Raw genomic sequence first — 22,231 nt, forward strand, 5'->3', positions numbered from 1 at the left:
AAAAAACATATTTATTTTTAGAAATAGACAATTATTTTGGGACAAACCAAAAAGAAAACATGGACTATTAATATGGGACGGAGGGAGCATATAAAATAGGGAAGTCTCAAGGCCGTGCTAAGCACGACCCACGGAAGGTTATTTGGGTATTTTTTTTTCCCACCATTGTCTAGTTTATAGTGCTAATAAAAAAAGGTTGGAAGTAAATTGTTGTAATTGGCTAGATTTCCAATGTACAATGTTGTCATAGTAAAAAGAAACCAAAATGCAATGCTATAGTACACAAATAATTAAAAGTACATTGCTATTTACCGCTTTTAGCCCTTATGAATGGGGAAACTTACACATATACTACGAATTAAAATAGGCTTTTTATCTTCATATTTACATAGTTTCGAGTCTTTTCTATCCTTAACAATGACCATGGCAAGCCTTGATGCATAAAAGTAAAATAGATTTATAATTTTGACTTTGTACCGAACCATGTAGTTCGTAATAATTACCCCAAGCTACAACATCTCCTTCCTCTTGTTTCATGTTTTCATGGATTATCATGCAAATAGGAGACATTAACCTTATGGAGATCACCATGTATTAAGGCTAGTGTTTTCTCACACAACCTGCACAAATACAATATCACACATCATAATAAAAGATTACAGGGGTAAAAAGGTCAGCAACTTCAAGTTGTTATATTTTATTACTACGAACCTCCTCAGCATCCCTATCATGGTAAGGCGAAGTCCAATAGTTAAAGTTAGAAATCTTGTAAGGATGCTGAAAACATCAATTGATTTGTTTCAAAGGAAAAGATGACCACCATATTGCAATTCAAAACTCAAAAGCTTTTCAAAAAACAAATTACATATCTAAACTTAAACAATTTTATTACCTCGCATTCTATTTCCACACTTGGCTAAAATGCAGAGATTTAAAAACGATCACGATTGTTGGGATCTTTTACAACATTGTCTTTAATCAATAGACCATAAGTAGTAACGACTATACCACGAAAGTCGAAACTCACAAAGAAATAAATTGTTTATTATATTATTTAAATAAGAAATGAAATCCATCTTGTCACCCACCATTTCCAACGATTACATTGGAATGGATTTGATAGAAAGCAAATGAGTAAAACTAAAAGGTTTCAAAAACACATTCCCATTATTTCCAAATATTTGGCTGATAATTAAACAAATTTATCAGTATATGCATATAGAATCAGGTATAGAATAGACAGTTGTTCACAGTAAGCCTTAATAACAATATACATAGCACTGATGGTTTGATTTAAAATTTAATACAATAAACTTATCTGGTATTTAGGGTATGTATGTCATTTTTTAACTGAAAAAAGTGAAGAAAATTTACCTCTAGCTGGCACAAGGTTTTGATCAAACTTGAACGATCTTCACAAAGAACTCTGCCTTGCTCTTGTATTTCTGAAAATTCTATAAGCATAATCTGCTGATAGTCTTGTACAACTACTTCACTTGTGCCCTCTTCAAGTAAACATCGCTTTAATCCTTCAGTTGATAATGATATATCATTTTGTACAATGGATAATTTGTCATTAAATCTTCTTAAAGAACACTTGTATCATTTGCAACTGCAGAATACATGTAATCCTGTATCATCTGCAACTCCATGAAACTTGTAATCCTGCACCAATAAGGCAAAGTAAGAATTTTCAGTGGATCATTTTTTTTTAAAGAATAACCACAACACACCTAAAACTCGGAAAAGGATAAATAAATCCTGTTATCAGTATGGATATCCTGTAGATGTAATGAAGTAAGTGGAATAGTTACTTGATGACGTGGCTTTTCTCTTTCACCCCAAAAAATGTCTTCCAAGATCAGTACAGCACTATGAAAGAGAGAAATTATAAAATTAAAGAAAGAAATTACGCAACCCAATTGTAAACAGCATAGAAATTGATACCAAGCGAGAGGTGAAGCTACACAGCTAGCATTAAACTTTCTTTTAGACATTTCTTCAAACACCTGATATGCAGCTAAATTGCAATGATATAAACGGGTGAAAACTAAATCACATGTTTTAACAGTAACATTTGATCTTTCCTTCTTTGTTCTTCGAATCACAAACAAACACACCAAAAAAAATGAACACGAGCTTGTAGTTACCTATTTCCGATTATTATTTTTGGCCACCATTGAACACAACAATTCCCTTTTTACACCGGAAGTCTACATTTGGTCCCTGCATTTAAATTATAAGGATGCTTTGAATCAATCTCATATACACAAATAATCACCAATAAAAAAAAATGGCATACTTAAATCAACAATCAATATACTTTCATATACAAAAGCAACCACTAATAGTCGATCTAAAAAATGATAATTGGATAAGTCCATGAATTTATTACCAAACATGTTAAGAAAATAATAGCACCTTGTATTTTTTTGTCATCTTGTATGTTGGTGTGCGTGAAAATGTAAAGCATTCATTGGGTAATTCCAAGACCACACTGTCCATTGGTAACGACTCTTTTGCCTTGTCAGCAGAAAGAAATCCAGAGATCCTCCTAAGCTTAGATTTTTACTACTAACCTTTCATTTGGGAAGGTGACTAAATTCAACTAAAAAGAATTAAAAAAAAAAAAAAAAAAAGATACGAATTTACCTCTTCATCAACAAAAGAATTATGATTTGACATTCTAACGTATGATAGTCGTACCCATGGATTTGACAAAAAATAAGTGAAATTAAACCAGTTTTCCTACTTTGGAAAGAGGTTTTATTCCAGCAATATCACTAACAGCTATTTTTAGACAACCTCACAATGTAATAGGATTACAAGTTATAAGCACCCCTAGCTAAGTTTTTTTTTTTTTTTTTTTTTTTTTTTTTTTTTTTTGTGAGGAAACTCACATGGACAGTAGAAAGTTACAACTCCAATAGCTTTTAGTGCATCAACCAACAAGCCACTCTATCTGCATAAAACCAAGCATCTGATTAATGTCGTACAAAATACATCTTCATAACCAATTTTCCTCGTCAGGGTTTGTGGCAATCTAATTTGATCCTAATAGGATCGAGTTCTACACTCATTTGTTCATGATAATTTGAAATTTCAAATAAATAATTAGAAATGATATCAAAAACTAACAAAAACTAACACAACCAACATCTCAACATAAGATTTGACGGCTCTTATTCAAACAATTACATTGACAATGTCATACAATTACATAATAGGCCCAAATACAAATTGCAGTCATATGTTCAATTTCAAATTTCACTAAAAAATCATTAAGATCTTCAATAACATCATATGTTCAATTTCAAATTTCACTAAAAAATCATTAAGATCTTCATTCTTCAATATCATTAGAAAGTTGAATTTACTTTAATTTCAAGAGCTCTACATTCTAGTAACATTTTTAGAAGATCAACGGGCTTACAATTTGTTATCTATTCCACTTTGAAATCTACAAACCTGCAATTTTAAACGTGGAACGATCAATATAAAGAGGGAGATTTCTAAATATTCGGTCTAGGTTTAGCGGTAATTCTTTTTAGTAGTAATTTGGAGAAAAAAACGTCAAGAGATTCAAAAACTAAAATTAATAAAAGAAGAGGCGAAAAAAGATCATTGATAGACTTTATAAAAAAACCAAATAGATGAAAAACGAAATTCAAGGAAACAAAAATTAAAAATTAAAAACAAACGCAAATAATATACAACTTTCGTGACCACTGTTGTATATCAAACCATCGTTGGCTGAAAACTAAGCGGTATTACAAACATCAAGCTTATCGATAGCTAATGTACAAGAACAGGAGAAAGAAGTCAGGATAGTGAAAAGGAGAAAGGATAAATGACAAAAATAAAAAGAAAATTTTTTTTATGTCGTTCTCCCGATACCAACACACGTCCTTAGCTCAAATTAGATAAGTCGTTAAATATCTTCTATGATTCGTCTCTCAAAACCAATAAGTAAAACAACAAAATTAGGACTGGGTTTGGTATGTAATCTAAATTGCGCACACACCTTTCAGAAATGACATCCAGCCACCACAGCTACAAAGGAATCCACAATTAGTAAAAAAAGAAGATGAAGATGATCGATAAAGTGATTAATTGATTATTAGCATTTGAGAGGGGGAGATAAAACCTGTAAGAAAAGAAGGAAGCGTTCCATTTTGACGTTGAAACTTTGAGCTGATGAAATTGAAGCGGTGGTGGGAAATAGAAGCATCAAACATGGAGTGAAAAGAAGGAGGCGGAGAGTAGCGACATAACCGGAATAAATAAAGTAAAAGATAACTTGCAGATTGGTACGGAACACTGGCTTCTCTTGATGGCGATGGTGGTAAAAAGGCTAATTTCATATGAAGAGAGAATGAATCGGAGAGGGAGAGACTGTTAGAAGCAGTGGTAAGGGAAACCGACGAAGAAAGATAATCAAAAAGAGAGAAGATATTTTGAGCGGTGGTAAAAATGTGGCAATCTTGTGGGGGAAGAATATACAACTGTCAGTGGTAAAGGAAATGACGGTGAACTGCTAAATCACGTCAGATTTCTTATCTAGCTATTGGATCATTAGATGAGTCGGAAACTGGCGTGAACACAGGAGCCCAAAACACACAGCAGCCCAAATTTGTATCTATTATCCACTGCCCAATATCCGACCCGACCGAACAAGGATCCACTTTTGTCTTGATGCTGAGGTGGAACTCCAAAAAAAATCACCATAATTCCAGCATAATTCATCCAAAAATCCCTATTAAATCTCAAGACCCACTTTCCTTTTATTTTTAAGACATGGGGTTATATATATATATATATATATATATATATATATATATATATATATATATATATATATATATATATATATATATATATATATATATATAAAGGAAATCTCACTGTTTCTAAAAATATCTTCAATATAATAATATTATTTTTTTAAGACGTACAAACGATTTAGCAAATAATACAAGTAACAATCAATAAAATAATATTAAATTTATAACTTAACCCTATTTAGGTGAAAAAGATAGGCAAAGATTCAAACTAAAAATATATTATGCCTAAAATAAAGTTAATAAATCTTTATCTATTATACCAAATAAAAAAGTGTCTCATATATTGTGGAAAATTGGAAATCCTAGACGGCGATTCAAAATTTAAAATTGAAGGTTACAATTCCGCTTTTATTATTGAGGTTAATACGTGGATAATTAATTAAAATATGTCAAATAATATTGATTATAATATTTATATTTATTATACAAAATACAAAAAAAAAAATACAAGTTAGTTACTAATATAGATTATTAATATAAAGTGAAAATGACCGACAAAGTTATTCATTGTTTTTTTTTTTTTGAAATTTAAAACTTTAACTTTTTAAATAAAGTGGTAATAAGAATTATTATACATATATACACGCCATTTATATCAAATCTGAAAATAAGAATTATCAAAAATAATTTCAATTTGAAGAAAATAAAACTATGCATTTTACATGTTTATTATTATTATTTTTATATATGAAAATATTTGACAAAACAAGAAAGTAAGTCTTAAATAAAAATTAATAATTCTTGACAATAAAAATCAAACATGTATAATTTAAATTGATCGGAAACCAACTATTTTAATAATATTATATTGATTAATACCCAATAAATTATTAAATACAAAGACTTCATATTATAACTTAATATGTATACCACAAAAAACAATAGAAAAATGTGGATAATATAAAAAAAAAAACATATTGTAAAAGGACTAGATGTGTAATTTGCCCTATTATTTTTTTAAAAAAAAAAAACTCGAACATATGAATATATTTTGATTTTTAATAAGAAACTACCTACATACTTTTTACCCAAAACAATAATATAATTTTATTTTTAACACAAAATAATAATGCAACTTATATGTTAAAAGAAAACAACATACAAAATACTTTGAAACTAAAAATCATACCTTTATTTTCGACGAAAGATAATAATAATTTTTTATTTTAACCCAACAATGCACAATCATCATCTACTTCATTGTGTTATTTATGGATATTTACATGTTTCCGCAATGAAACAAATCGTTGCAAGAAATCTATTTATTGAAGTTTTTAACTTTCATTTAAAAACTTTTCACCGAAATGAAACTAATTGTTGAAACAAAGTTATTGATGCCCATCGCATTGCGCGGGTGGACGGCTAGTGTGTGTGTGTGTGTATATATATATATATATATATATATATATATATATATATATATATATATATTACTACTTGTTATGCAAGAAAACCTTAGATTTTCTATTTCCTTCCCAAGTTAATACAAAGATGGGCTTATAGTTTTCTATAGGTTTCTGAAACATGCACTCCAAGTTTTTGATGAAATGGCTCATAGAAACTATGACCCAAGTTTACTATTCTCATCTCTTAACATTGTATCAGTTTATCTTTCTTGTTTTTTATTAGCTTTCAAAACTATTTTGGTTGTTTTTAATTTATTTTAGTAGTTCTAAATTTTGGAGATACATAAAATGTTTAAAACTAATGGTTTTCTTTAAAGGCTCTCTAAAGACAGGATCCCTTTGGCGCCAAATTTGGCCATCATGGGTATTGTTCCAATAACCTATAGGTGTCCATTGAAATCATGATCAAATCTGATAGCAGCCCACCTTCCTTAAGTGAAATTCTTCAAAATTTTTTGTTATGTTTGAATTCTCCACAAAGGACATGGCAATCGAATTGTGGTTATATACATCTAAATACAAGGTCTGTGATATTACATTGGCGATCAACTCTTTTTGGATAGTGTTTATAAATATTTTGATATATTTTTTAGATTTTATGTTTTTAAATTCCTTCTTATATGCACATGGTATTATGTATCTTGATCTATAGTGTAACACATACAAGCATGTAATATATTCAATTATTGAATTAGTGAATTATTTGAATTAGAATGGAAATTGTCTGAATTCATTTCCATTTTTAGTTACTCATTGATTTTAGTTTTTATTTGCATTTATACCTTATAAAATATTTTGAGTTTATGAACATATTTAAATATAAACTTTGCATCATTAATTGAAATGATAAGAAGCTATGATTTAATTTTCATATTCAGGTATGTGTACTCAAAATATAGTCCAATTGTTATGATTAAATGAAAATAAGAATCACCTTTTTTCTACCAACCTAGATGACTGTACGACCCTTTGTCCGTTTTGATTTCATTCTGATTCAAGTGAGATAGAACTGTTCCATTTATGGATAACCTTTTTCTCTTTATTAATAAATGGATCAATTCATTCATTGTGTATTATTTAAGATGTTTTTTTACAGTTCGATCGATAGATGAATGTTTCTCCATTTTCAATGCTTTATTCCAATATCTATTTACCAGATTGATCTGATTACATGGAACAAGATCATCAAGAGACAACTAATTGAAGCTAAAGAACAATGTGGATTTCTTAAAAATCAACCGATGCAAGAAACATGTAACATCAACCCTGATAACTCATGTCATCTTTGTTAACCAATCTTTTAATTTATATGGCTATCATGTGCCTATTTCACTTTAAGTTTTTAAAAATTTCTATTTTCGTAATCAGATTAATAAGAATAATGCTTTACTTGGATATACTTTTAAAGTAAAGTACATGTGATGGAAAGAAATTACTTCTTTTCATTCATGTTAGTCTCTTATCTTAAAAAATTTAATACTAATATATTCTACTGGCACTAATGTTCAGATCTGGAGTCTGCCTTGTATTTCCTTTGCTAACCCTTGCTTCAATCTTTCACCTCTCAGTAAGAGGGAAACACTACTTAGACTTAAATCCTCATTTCAATTTTGCAAGGTTGGCAAGTGTTTATCATATTCGTGCAAGAAGATGAGCTAGAATTTTACAAGAATGATTTCATGGTTTATTGATTTTGACAGCGGAGGAACATATAACCGTTCTAGGTTTCCTGGACCCATGAGGACACTTGCTGAAACTTAAACAGAAATAGATTCCACCAATGGTTATGAATCAAGCATACATGTATGTTGTTGTTGTTGTCTGTTGGTATCGATCCTTAAGGTATTTGTGTGTTTGTGTGTGGCGAGAGCAAGGGCGGATCCAAGGGGATCCCGTGGTAGCCCGGGATACCCCTCAAAAAAATTTCGGCAGTGTAATTTTTGTTTACGTATCCCTCAAAAAAAATTGGTATAGTGTATATATACGCATCCCTTCACTTATAAACACAAACAAACAGTTGGTCTGCTAGTTAAGGCTTTGGCTTATTCAAGCAAAGGTCTAGAGTTCTATTCTTGCTTCTTACATATTCCTTGTTTATTTTTGTTTTATTTTCCAAGCTATTCTATCCCACATCGCTAATCACATGTAAACTCAGCCATTTTTTTCTATTATATAAACCTATTATGCTCATGCTTTATTTGATATCTACTTTGAGTCCCACATCGATTGAAGTATCAAAATATACTTCAACTTCATGTTTATATAACAAGACTTGAGGTTAGCTAAGGATTTGATTAAGATTTGGGTTTAAAACCGAAACCGAACACGGGAAACCCAAGTACCCCGGGAAAAAAAATTAGGTTACCCTAAAAAAAATTAGGATACCCCTTTACTTTGATTCTGGCTCCGACACTGGGCGAGAGTCTACATAATTGATTTTTATTGCTATATATTTTATTGGATCTAGGAAACTACGTTATGAAACAATGTTAAGGTCTATAGCTAATGCTATGTTGGATTATGTTACCTTCATTTGATAGAAACATTTAGCATGATCCAGTGGGGCTTTTAACATAATGATATGATATGCATATCAATTTGTGTTGATAATTTTTTCTTATCAAGGAATTTCTTTTTTTTTTTTATAGAGATGATTACGATTGAAAACAAGGGTGAATTCTAAAAGGAAATTTTTTTAATTAAAAGGCTAATGATGAAACTGTTCTCATTGTTTAGCAATTCATTGTCTTCCTATATCTTAAAACAGGGTTATTCAAATTAGCATATGGTAGTTATGATGTGATTATTATGTAGGTATGCATTTTAATCTGATGGAAAACGTCCAACAAGTTCGCCATTGGGCTTAAGGTCTAGATTTGCTTATATATTACTAACAAACTCTACTTAAAGATCTGATTATGTTAAGGTTGTACACGTGCGCTTTATATTTTGCTAGATTTAAATTTAATGAAATTTAAGCTCAAACACGATGTCTTAGATTGTATATTATTCTTAGACTTTGATGTGTGTGATCATATTTCATTTTTTTGGAAACGGAAAATTTATATAAAACTGAAACCCCCGACAAGCAAGAAGCTAAAAGTAGGGGCCAGAACAACAGTACATAAATACAACTATATATAGGAGAATGGAGAATTATTCCATTCATCTAGATCGCAAATACAACTATTTCCCTTACATTTAATCCAAACGCACACCATTGATTTAATGTTCTCCACTGCCCTTGTAATGGTACACGACCCCGCCTGAAAGAGTCTCTTATTCCTGATTTTCCATAGCGTCCAGAGTAGCCCATAACAAATAGCAACAAATCTCTTTCGCTTCTTTGGACATCTGCCCCGTGTAGCAGCAAACTTAGTGATATCTCCCACATGTTGTGCATCAAAATCTTGAATATTACACCAGCTTAAGATTTTGGACCTCACCAATGTGGCGAAAGGGCATCAAATAAGTATGTGATCGAAACATTCCAAACCGTTTATACATGAACCATAGTGTGTAGACTCAGTATTGACACCTCTGCTCGCCAAAGCTAAAGTGGAAGGGATTCGACCTTGGGCAGCCCTCCATATGAACATTGTGACTTTGATAGGGATTAGTTTGCTCCAAATAACCTTTAGTTGAAAAAGATTAGGTATAGGATTTTTGTCGATCTTTCTATTCAGTAAGCAGACTTTGTATCTTCCATCAGCAACTAATGGACATATAACTTGGTCTGGTCCTTCTTCGATGTGTGTGTTTGCAATCACATTGGTTAATCTTGTCACCTCCTCCGATAAACCATATCTTGCGGGGCTAGACTTCCAATCCCATATGACACCGTCATGATGTATTCTTTCACCTACTAAACATCGTTTCTGTGATTCAAGATTATACAATTCCGGAAAAGTTGTCTTCAATTTGCCCGCATCTGACCAAAAATCATGCCAAAATTGAGTTCTGTCTCCAGATTTTACAGTTAGATTGAAGATGTTGTAGAATCCAAAACCTATATCCTCAATGTCTTTTTTTGTTGCTGCCACGTTTTTCCACACACCTGTTACTGATTTCTTGGAGAGATAGTCAATAGGTTTATTGCTTAAATTGTGAATTCCAGAAATAACCTTGGCCCAAATTGATGATTCCTATGTCTTGAGTCTCCACCACCATTTAACAAGGGGAGCAATGTTCAAGGTTTTTATAGATCCCTCGCCAAGACCACCATCTTGTTTTGATGCTATAATTTTCTCCCATGCAACCCAATGAATCTTTTTTGCCTCATTACCACTACCCCATAAGAATTTCCTACGCAATTTTTCGAGAGTGTCAATAAACCCACTGGGGGCTTTGAATAATGACAAGTAATACGTAGGTAAGTTGCCTAGCACCGACTTTATTAAGGTGAGATGACCTCCAAACGAAAGTGTCTTTGATTTCCAGTGAGAGAGTTTCGCATGGATCTTTTTGATAATAGGTTTCCAGTTCTTGATTAGATTCATGTTTTCTCCCATAGAAACACCCAAGTAGGTAAACGGTATAGAGTCAGCTTCACAACCGAGCAACCGAGCCCATCGAGTAGTTTCTAATTTTGAGGCTCCAACACCACACACCATTGATTTGTGAAGATTTACTTTGAGGCCTGACGACACACGGAAGCATTTCAGAATATGGGCAAGGTTTTTTAAGTTTGATTTACACCCTTCGCCCACAAACAACGCATCATCCGCATAGAACATGTGAGAAATTATCGGACCATGATTTGGGAGTTGTACACCTTTAAAAATGCCTTTATCGCTAGCCGTCTTCATTGCCACATTTAAACCTTCCATTGCAATTATAAATAAGAAGGGTGAGAGTGGGTCTCCTTGTCTTACACCTTTGGAGATGCAAAACTCTTTTGTGGGGGCACCGTTGATCAGGACCGAGGCACGCGATGATGATGGACATCCTTTAATCCATGATCATATTTCATAGATTATTTATAATATGTTTTTATTATTAAATGTATGCCATTGTATTTCATGTAGTTAAATTAGTTCATAGATAATATGTAACAATTATCTTTATAGTTGATAAAATGCTTATTTTTTCCCATTATAATATTCAAAAGAATATAGAATTTTTCGGATCATTCACCACATTAAAGATTCAATTGTTCTCCAAAATAGTACTTTTTGATAATAATAATAATAATAATAATAATAATAATAATAATAATAATGTAACTGATTCAAACTTATAAGTATTATTTTAGTCATTGGGTGAGCCTTTTAACGAAACTGTAACCTTACTGGTATTCGATCCAGTTCTCAGTTGTTAATTTACAGTTTATTTTGTTTTTGATTTTTCGTTTCTATTTCAGTTTGGGTTGGTCCCACTTCTGAACATCTATCTAGATAACACTCTTAGTAGAACTGATACCAAATGGGAACCGGATGAAACCGGTTAGTAGTATCCAATCCGGTTTTCGGCTTATTCGGTTTCTGGTCTTTCGGTTTTGATCCGGTTTCGGACCGATTTACATACCTACTAATTGCACAATCCTCTCCCCCAATTCATCATAAATCTTTTCCTTTGTTCCTCCCTCTCTCATTTATTATTCTCATTTTCTCAAATCACATCACAACCGACGAACGAAAACTCTAGCCCTCACCACCACATTCCATTCTTATTTGCGCAAAACCCTCTAGCTTCACAATATGAAAATAAAAGTCTTACTATTTTTTTAAATAAGCATAAAAGATAACAATGATAAAATTAATAGTAATGTCTTTATCGCTAAAACTAATCATATTGCATCCGGTTTGGAAGACGTCAGTTGCATAGCAGTTTTGGATTAAAAATTGGTTACTCGGTCTTGATATTACCAGTCTGGATGCAACCTTAATTTCAAGGGTTTGCATCCTATTTAAACATCTTATATGCCCTAAGACCAGCCTCCCTCACCCACAAAGAGTCCCATACGAAACCCTAGTCGTTATTAAGCATGTTTTGGAGCATTTTTTTCACTTGTGAAGGTTTTAGTGTATCTTGAGGATTTGAGGAAGAAGAGAGAAGAGAAGTATTCAAGGGGAGCAAGTAGATCCAGATTTCTGGTTACATTTCATTCCCCTTTGAGGTATCAAGCTCGAATCTTTGCTTATTATCAGTTAGATCTCTTGAAAAGTTTGCTCTTGTTGATTTTGAGCCCTTTCTAAACTTAAAGGTCGAATTAAGAGTTGATATGATGAATGGACTTCAGATCTAAGCCTTCCAGAGCCTCTTAAGCTCAAGGTTGCCACCTTTATTGAGCCACGTTTCCATTCCAAGCTTAGATCTCTTCCTTTAGCTTATTTTGGGTATTTGAGCTTCATATTAGCATGCATGCACGTAAAGTTAGAAACTTTACGTGCGAAACCAGCCCTAGGAGCCCAGATCTATGAATGGAATGCACTGGATTCGAGCAGAATCAACCGTATAGTAATGACATGCATGGGACTCGGCGAGTCGCTCTTCAGACTCGACGAGTCGAGTAGCGAGTCCTCGATTTACTCCATTTGAGAGTTTAGGGTGGAATCAGTGAGTAGGTAATGGACTCGGTGAGTTAAGGCTCAGATCTAGTAGTGGAGGGACTCGACGAGTTGTTCATACAACTCGGCGAGTCAGATGAAGATGGGCTTGATGTTGGTATCCGAATATGGACTCATTGAGACCTTGCTAGACTCGACGAGTAGAAGCGTATACATGATTGGAAATAAGGATCGGGACTCGACGAGTTGGCGGCCCGACTCGGCGAGTCAAGTCAACTGAGAGTTGACTTTGGACAGAGGGTTGACTTTGACCAGGGGTAAAATAATCATTTTACCCTAAGTTTAGTTATCAGTAATTAATTGAGTATTTGTGGGAAATGTAGCCGGGAAGCTACAGAGCAGCAGCAACAGTTAGTTTCTGAGTAGCATTTCTTTAGCCAGCTTTCGAGGTGAGTTTGCTTTAGGTAGGAACGGGTCTACAGCCACAATGCCGGCCCGTTTAGTTAGCAGTAGTTCCGGACCACGGTCCGATGTAGTAGTTAGAATGCTTGATGTCTTTGTGATTCAAGCATGTTTTGTGTTATGTGTTCCGGACTCTAGTCCAATGCACTGTGCAGTATACGTGTTCATGCTAGTTGATATGTTTATGCTATGCTATGTTTAGTCAGTTTCCGGACATCGGTCCGATGCAGGGGACAAGGTCCCAGTCAGTTCCGGACTACGGTCCGATGCAGTTAGTTCCGGACTTCGGTCTGATGCATAGGACAAGGTCCCAGTCAGTTCCGGACTTCGGTCCGATGCAGTTTCTGGACTTCGGTCCGATGCAGAGGGAAAGGCTCTAGTTAGTTCCAGACTTCGGTCCGATGCAATTTCCAGACTTCGGTCTGATGCAATGGGTAAGGCCCAATAGTTGTTTATATGTTATTGTATGGTATGTGGTAGTTTGGGGGAGCTCACTAAGCTTAGTGCTTACAGTTTCAGTTTTGGTTTCAGGTACTTCCGCTAGCAACAGGAAGAGCTCGTGATGATGACATCGCACACACTATAGTCCTTAGACTAGGTCCCATGTGTTAGATGTTTTAGGGACATAAAGTGAGGATAACGGGAACGGGTAATCGGGTTTTTTTGGTTTGATAAAACTAATAAACTTATTTATTGTGGGTTGAAAACCCTATGTGCTCACCAGGCTCCCAAGCCTGACCCACTCAGTTTCTTGTATTATAGGTAGTGGCGCATGAGCATAGATGTGATGTCTTGGGATGAGAGATTAAGGGATTTTAGGCCTGTAAATACATAATAATGTAGTAAGGCCTATGATGTATTATTTATGCTTATGATCTGTATCAAACATGACATCCCGAGTCTTTTTAATGATATACATTTCTACGGAAATGCTTTTGATAAATCTTTATCATATTTTGTTTTGGGACAAATTCCGCACACTTTTATTTAAATTGTTACTCTGATTTTTAAACAAAGCATAAACAAAATCGGTTTTTTCCGGCCGTGAAAATGGGGATGTCACAGTTGGTATTAGAGCATTAGTTTAAGCGAACTAGGAATTTGTAGGATTTCTAGACTTAAACTTAGAATGTGAAGCGCTGATTTTGAGGTGTGAGCACTAGCTTATTTTAGGAATTATGCCTCAAATGCTTTTATGTGCTAAATGCCTTGTGCCTGGCATGCTATTATTTTTTCGGATCTATGGTCTGTTGCCGACCGGATCTAGAAACCTTATGTGTTTAGGTTCTAAACGTACGACTACGATACTAGAACTAGCATGTAAACGTTTCGGAGAGATAAGGATGATTTGAACATCAATCCTAAATAAAGATCTAAATTCACCTTATTCGGTGTATAGATCAAGATGGAAAGGACCCGTAGCGGAAACGTGAATGCAAATGGGAACAGAAACCAATCCCCAGTGATTGAGCAAATACTAGTTGTGGAAGCCGTTGCTGAGCCAATAACAATGGCCGGAGTGCAAGCGATGATCCAGGCGATGTTGGATCGTCAAATGGAGGAAACCAAACGTTTGCTCCAGCAAAATCGAGAGGAAGCGACTATTCAGATCGAACAGCCCGAGTTGAACGAAGGGCAGACTGAGGAGGGAGACTACAGTGGAACTGTTGGTCAAGTCAACCCAACAATAGTTCAACAAAACAACCAAGATGACGGAGTTGAAAGGAATGGATGCAAGTACAAGGATTTTCTGACTTGCAAGCGATCGACTTTCACGGGAAAGGAAGATCCGATCGGGGTCATGGATTGGATCTCGGAGATGGAGTTAGCCTTCATGACATGCGGTTGCAGAGGAAAACTACAGACCACGTTTGCAATGCGTCAGTTTCGAGGAGGCGCTGTACGTTGGTGGAATACCTTAGGGAAGACTTTAAGCCCCAACGAGCCCCTGCAACTGACATGGGCAGAATTTATGGTGCAATTCAAACGAAAGTACTACTCAGCTCAAAACTTGCTCGAGCTAGAGAACCAGTTCCTAACCCTAAAGAAGGGGAGCATGTCAATCGATGAATACACGAACAACTTCACAAAAAAGATGGAGTTTGCCTTGCGTCTTGTTCCGGATGAGCTGACAAAGATCGAAAAGTACGCTAAGGGACTCCCATGAGAGTATGCAGTGCCAGTGCGTCAGGCACCTACTCTGGAGGCAGCTATCTGGGCTGCCAAGTCTGTGGAGGATATGATTAAGGGAAAAGCTGCCAGCAGAGTTGAGGTTGGCGAGAAGAGGAAATTTGAAGGGTCTGTTAAACCCAACAAAAAGAAGAGCAAGTTCGGTTCAAAGAAGTTCGGGGGAGGAGGAAACGAATTGAAATGGTGCGAGAAGTGCAAGAAGAAGCACTCGGGAAAATGTAGCGATGAAGTAACCTGCTACAAGTGTGGGAAAACGGGGCACTATGCCAATGAGTGCACCATCAACAAGAGGGTGTGCTACGAGTGCCATGAAGAAGGGCATATTGCTAAGGATTGCCCAAAGAAGAAAGATGCAGGAAGACCCAACATACCACCAAAGCCGAAGGCGAGAGCCTTCCAAATGACACTCGAGGCTGCGAAGGAGGCAGCAGACGTCGCTTCAGGTACCTTTCTTGTAAATGGTTTGCCTGCAAATATACTATTTGATCCCGGAGCCAACTACTCCTTTGTATCGCATAAATTTGGTGGGAAATTAGCATTGCCTGTAGAAAAACTTGATAATGCCCTGATTATAGAAATTTCCAGTGGCAAGTTCGTACATGTTAGTAATCGTATTAAGAACGTAGTCATCGACCTAAACGGAAACGAATTCCATGAGGAGCTGTTACCCATAGAGTTAAACGGTTTCGAAATCGTTTTGGGTATGGATTGGCTTAGCGCGAACGATGCCGAGATATTATGCCGAAAGAAGATAGTAAGGGTAAAGTCACCCTGAAAGGAATCATTTATGGTGTACGGGGACAAACTCAGAGTGAATTCTGGAATCATCTCCCTGATGAAAGCCAGGAAATGTTTGTCCAAAGGATGGCATCATACTTGGCATTTGTAATCAATGCTAAGAAAGAAAAGAAAGAGGTGCAGAATATACCGGTTGTGTGCGATTATCTGGAAGTCTTTCCTGAAGATCTTCCCGAATTACCACCTGAAAGGCAAGTGGAGTTTCGGATAGACTTGTTACCAGGTACAACACCAATAGCAAAAGCACCTTGCTGATTAGCACCGACGGAGATGAAGGAGCTTATGACGCAACTTTAGGAGCTGTTGGACAACGGTTTCATTCGACCTAGTTCATCACCCTGGGGAGCTCCAGTGTTATTCGTAAAGAAGAAGGACGGAAGCATGAGAATGTGTATAGACTACCGAGAGCTGAACAAGGCAACGGTGAAGAACAAGTATCCATTGCCGAGGATTGACGACCTATTCGATCAGTTGCAAGGTTCAAGCTACTTCTAAAAGATCGATCTTAGGTCGGGATATCATCAGCTGAAAGTGAGAGATCAGGATGTTGAGAAGACTGCATTCAGAACGAGATATGGACACTACGAGTTCTTGGTTATGTCGTTTGGACTAACCAATGCTCCAGTAGCATTAATGGATTTCATGAATAGGGTTTGTAAACCATTTCTCGATAAATCTGTGATAGTGTTCATCGATGACATTCTGATCTACTCGAAAAGCCAAGAGGAGCATGGCAAGCATCTACGGGAAGTGTTAAAGAAGGAGAAGCTTTACGTAAAGTTCTCTAAGTGTGATTTTTGGATCCGAGAAGTCCAATTCTTGGGTCATGTGGTTAACCAAGAATGGTTAATGGTTGACCCAGCAAAAATCGAAGTTGTAATGAAGTGGGAACGTCCAAAGAGTCCAACGGAGATCCGAAGCTTCCTAGGATTAGCCGGATATTACCGACGATTTATCCAAGGCTTTTCTTCGATAGCTGCTCCATTAACAACGTTGACCCACAAAGGAGCTACGTATACGTGGAGTGAGAAGCACGATGAGGCATTCGAGAAGCTAAAGAAGAAGCTATGTGAAGCACCGATACTTTCTTTACTCGATAGAGTTGAAGACTTCGCGGTTTATAGTGACGCATCTGGAGTCGGGTTAGGTTGTGTTCTGACCCAAAGAGAAAAGGTGATAGCATACGCATCTCGACAATTGAAGGAGCACGAAAAGAACTACCCCACTCACGATTTGGAGTTGGCAGCGGTAGTTTTCGCTCTAAAGATATGGAGGCATTACCTCTACGGCACGAAGTGCAAGTTGTTCACTAATCACAAGAGTCTCCAGTATCTCTTTAATCAGAAGGAGTTGAACATGAGGCAACGACGCTGGCTAGAGCTACTCAAGGACTACAACTGTGAGATACTTTACCACTCAGGTAAAGCAAATGTTGTTGCTGATGCTCTCAGTCAGAAAGTCAACCTTGAAAGGAAAAGGCCAAGAGCGTTGAGAATTGAAGTTGTCTCGACGATTGTGGAAAGTATCAGGAAGGCTCAGGAAGAAGCTTTAGAGAAGAATGACCGAAAGGAAGAACGTTCGGGCAAAACATTAGTATTCAGAACAAACAATCGAGGACTGAAGGTATTCCAAGATCGGATTTGGGTACCTAAGACGGGAGGAATAAGAGATCTTCTGATGGAAGAAGCACACAAGACCATGTACTCAATTCATCCCGGTAGCACTAAAATGTATAGGGACCTAAAACCCTACTACTGGTGGCCCACGATGAAGCTCAATGTTGCGAAGTATGTGGCTGAGTGTGTGACATGTGCAAGAGTTAAGGCACAACATCAGAAACCGTATGGGAGTTTAGAACCTTAACCTGTACCCATGGGTAAATGGGAAGACATCACCATGGATTTTGTGACTAAACTACCCAGGACGAAGAACGGACACGACATGATTTGGGTAGTCGTGGATCGTTTCACCAAGAGTGCACACTTCATAGCAGCCAACGATAAGTGGTCTATGGATAGGCTCGCAAATGCTTACGTGAAGGAAATTGTAAGACTTCACGGTGTTTTTCTTACGATTGTATCAGATCTTGATATTCGTTTCACGTCGAGGTTTCGGAGGAGTCTACAAGAGGAATTGGGTACGAAATTATGTTTGAGTACAGCCTACCGTCCGCAGACTGATGGTTAGAGCGAAAGAACGATTCAATGACTTTTGAAGTTGGGGATTTGGTTTTGTTGAGAAGTTGAAAGTGATTAGGGAAAGGATGTTAGCAGCTCAGGATCGTCAAAAGAGCTATGCTAACAAGAAAAGACGACCAATGACTTTTGAAGTTGGGGATTCGGTTTTGCTAAAAGTCTCACCGTGGAAAGGACTTATACGATTTGGAAACGAGGGAAGTTGAGTCTAAGGTTTATTGGACCGTTTAAAGTTCTTCAGAAGATTGGGAACCAAGCTTACAAGCTAGAATTGCTCAAAGAACTCGATGGTATTCATAACACCCTCCATGTGTGTTATCTGAGGAAATTCACGGGAGAAGTTCCCGACATAATTCCAATCTCAGAATTAAGGATGGATGAGAATAAAAGGCTGATCGAAGAGCCCGAGGCAATTGTTGACCGTAAGACTAAGAAGTTACGACACAAGATGGTCGACTTAGTGCTAGTCCGATGGAAACATTCGAATGGGCCGAATCTCACTTGGGAAACAGAGGATGACATGATGAGTCGCTATCCACATCTGTTTGCTGATGCATGATTCCGAGACGAAATCATCCTAAAGGGGAGATAATTGTAACGTCCGGGTTTCAGGGCTAAGCATTTTTGACAATGTAATAGTCTAGGTCAACTCTTGTAACTCTTTTTGAAGTAATAAAGATGAAATATTTGAGCATTATGTGAATTATGTGTATTTATGTGCTTATTATTTAATTATAAATGTGTAACTAATAAAGAATAAAAATAAGCGTCAAAAGTAAAGTGTGAGATAATCCCGATATCTTTATATAAAGTTGTAGTGGTCGAAACAAGGATTTCGGGGATATAAAGAACGCCGAAATCCGAGTTATAACGAAGAAGTTATGACCCGTCGAAGTTTCGCGACGGAACCGGCACGATATCGGGAAGCGTAAATAGCGAATTTACGATAGAGCGAGATTTAGCCTTAGCGATCTAAACAAAAGTCGTATAATACATTAAACTAAGAACATCGATAAAAGGAACGCCCAAATCTGACTTCGTATGAAGAAGTTATGATTTTTCGAAGTTTCGGATTAGCAATGTACAATTCGAAATTCAAATATTAGATCGAGCGGTTTTTAGCCGACCCGACCTGAACGAGAATCGAAGATCTCGTTAAGAGTAGCATAACGAGAAAAATATGGGCGAAAACAGACGTCGGATGAAGAAGTTATGATAATTTAACGGACCAATCATGTCCCGGCCTGTTAATAATATAAAATTTAAAATTGAGTCAAAATTAGCCGACGGAGTCTAAACGAAAGTTGTAGAGTACGTTCCCACCTTCGTGTGGATATAAAGAACATCGAAAACGGAGCTCGTATGCGAAAGTTATGATTTTTAGAAGTCGAGAGTGAAATTTGCGAAATCTGATGCAAAAATGATGACGTGGCATGATCTAGGCGGTTCCTTGTTGCCCACGACTTGCTTCGGATGGGTGACAACTGGCTCGCTACGCAACGTGTACAAGAAGAGAGCTCCCCGCGTTCGGAATCGCTTGGCTTCAGAAGGTCCACGTCGCACCAAGGAGGCTCGGATAAGTGGCTGTACGAACGAGGTGTTACGCCCAGCATAGGTCCGAGGTACGCCCAGCGTACTAAGGCCTTGCAGGCTATAAAAAGGCAGCGAGGGCAGCCATTTTTCTTGCACCAAAACTCACTCTCTCTCTAAGAACTTTCTCTCTCTAGCCCCTTTTGAGTCCCCTAAAGTCTAGGTGAACCCCTAGCACCCTAAGGAAGCCCCGAGGCTCCCGAAGTCCCGAGAAAAAGGGTCTTTCGGTTTCGAAACGCTGCTCCAAATAAAGTCCCAGTTTTCTGTAAAATCCGCTGTAAGTGAGCTACGGTTACGCAATTTTTAATATAGCTTTCAAATAATTATAGTAATGTTATTAGGTCGTTAAAATAATTATTTGGGCTATTATTATGTGTTATATTGAGTGTTATTTAATGCTTATATAATAATAATAATAGCTAGCCTATTAATTAGTCGCGGTTATCATTAGACTAAACCCTAGTGGTATTGGTACTAGGTTTTATCGAAGGAAAATTGTTTTGAGAGTATCGAAGCGCTGTCCGAGTGCTGAGTCACCACCTTTCAAGTGAGTGCATAGTTACTTTCAGCTTACACATAGATATGAAGTATTTTTATATAAATTACGTGCTATGTGTGTGCATATTATCTGAATACTTGCTATCTATGCTGGATGAACATTTTTATACGTGTTTTCAATGATTTAAATTGTATATCTATTTTATATCTACGAAAATGTTGGGGTAAAACATGGGTAGATGTATTAGTTGTTGTGTGATAAAATGAAATAATGAGAGGCCTCGTTATAGATGTTATTGATGATCCAGTCGTCTAACGGAGTATAGATGACGACCACATACTATTCTAGACAGTCCAGTGGAACACTGGCAGGCTCGTAACCTGTAGGTGTTTATTTGAACTGTGTGCTCACCAGATGTACTCCATCCCCCACATGGTTGCCTTAAGGACATTTATTGCTGAGGAATCCCCTTAGCAGTAGTGTCCATCCCGGTGATAGTCCTTAGACTAGGTCCCATGTGTTAGATGTTTTAGGGACGTAAAGTGAGGATATCGGGAACGGGTAATCGGGTTTGTTTGGTTTGATAAAGCTAATAAACTTATTTATTGTGGGTTGAAACCTCTATGTGCTCACCAGGCTCCCAAGCCTGACCCACTCTTGTATTACAGGTAGTGGCGCATGAGCATAGATGTGATGTCTTGGGATGATAGATTAAGGGATTTTAGGCCTGTAAATACAGAATAATGTAGTAAGGCCTATGATGTATTGTTTATGCTTATGATCTGTATCGAACATGACATCCCGAGTCTTTTTAATGAAATACATTTCTACGGAAATGCTTTTGATAAATCTTTATCATATTTTGTTTTCCGCACACTTTTATTTAAATTGTTACTCTGATTTTTAAACAAAGCATAAACAAAATCGGTTTTTTCTGGCCGTGATGGGGATGTCACAGTAACCATCCTCTGATAGTTGATTCTTCAATCGTTGAACCTCTAGAACTCCTTCACATCGATCTCTGCGATCAATCAACCGTAACCAGTCTTCACCACAAGAAATATATTCTGGTCATAGTTGATGACTTTACTCATTTCACTTGGGTCTTCTTTTTGTATACTAGAGTCAGATACACCACAGACCATGATTAACTTCATCAAGGAAATAGAGCTTCAGATCAAACTACCAGTCAGACATAGAAGAAGTGATAATGGTATTGAGTTTACTAATCAGCTCTTAAATAGCTTTTCGGTCGCCAAGGGAATCAGACACAGCTTCTCGACACCTTACACACCACAACAAAATGGAGTAGTGGAGAGAAGGAATAGAACATTGGTCGAATCAGCTAGATTGATGCTTAATTTTGCCAACTTACCTCGTTATTTATGGGCGGAAGCAATGGCAACTGCATGTTGTGTTCAAAGTCGAAGCGTCATTTGCAAACGCCTCAACAAGACTCCCCATGAAGGTCTTAACAATCGAAAACCCAATGTGTGATTCTTTCACATTTTTGGTTGGAGTTGTTTTGTGTTCAATAACAAGGATCATCTAAACAAGTTTTTATCGATGTCTGATGAAGGCATCTTCCTGGACTATTCAACCAATAAGGTTGCATACAGGTTTCTTATATGGCATACAAGACTAATAGTCGAAAGCTATGATGTCAAATTCAATGACTATTATGTCCGCAAGACTGCTCCTTCAAAAGAAACAAATTTCATTATAGAAAGTGACATAC

At 36.4% G+C, this 22,231-nt stretch overlaps 1 long non-coding RNA gene across 8 annotated transcripts; it reads right to left on the reverse strand.

The window, feature by feature from the left end:
* Positions 1–287: 287 nt before the first annotated feature.
* On the reverse strand, positions 288–4,508 carry LOC111893152 (uncharacterized). Of its 8 annotated transcripts, none has more exons than XR_008225345.1 (8): positions 4,148–4,508; positions 4,025–4,053; positions 3,434–3,468; positions 2,901–2,962; positions 1,948–2,226; positions 1,734–1,872; positions 1,375–1,665; positions 288–620 (listed from the first exon to the last, which is right to left on the reverse strand). It is a non-coding gene; the product is annotated as an uncharacterized LOC111893152 (long non-coding RNA). The 8 variants fall into 8 exon arrangements; XR_002850819.3 differs by adding an exon at positions 712–777 and having other exon boundaries at positions 1,815–2,226; XR_006185425.2 differs by adding an exon at positions 2,422–2,608 and having other exon boundaries at positions 1,815–2,226.
* Positions 4,509–22,231: the final 17,723 nt, after the last annotated feature.

This window comes from Lactuca sativa, chromosome 8 (genome assembly GCF_002870075.4).
Source record: "Lactuca sativa cultivar Salinas chromosome 8, Lsat_Salinas_v11, whole genome shotgun sequence".
NCBI lineage: Eukaryota > Viridiplantae > Streptophyta > Magnoliopsida > Asterales > Asteraceae > Lactuca > Lactuca sativa.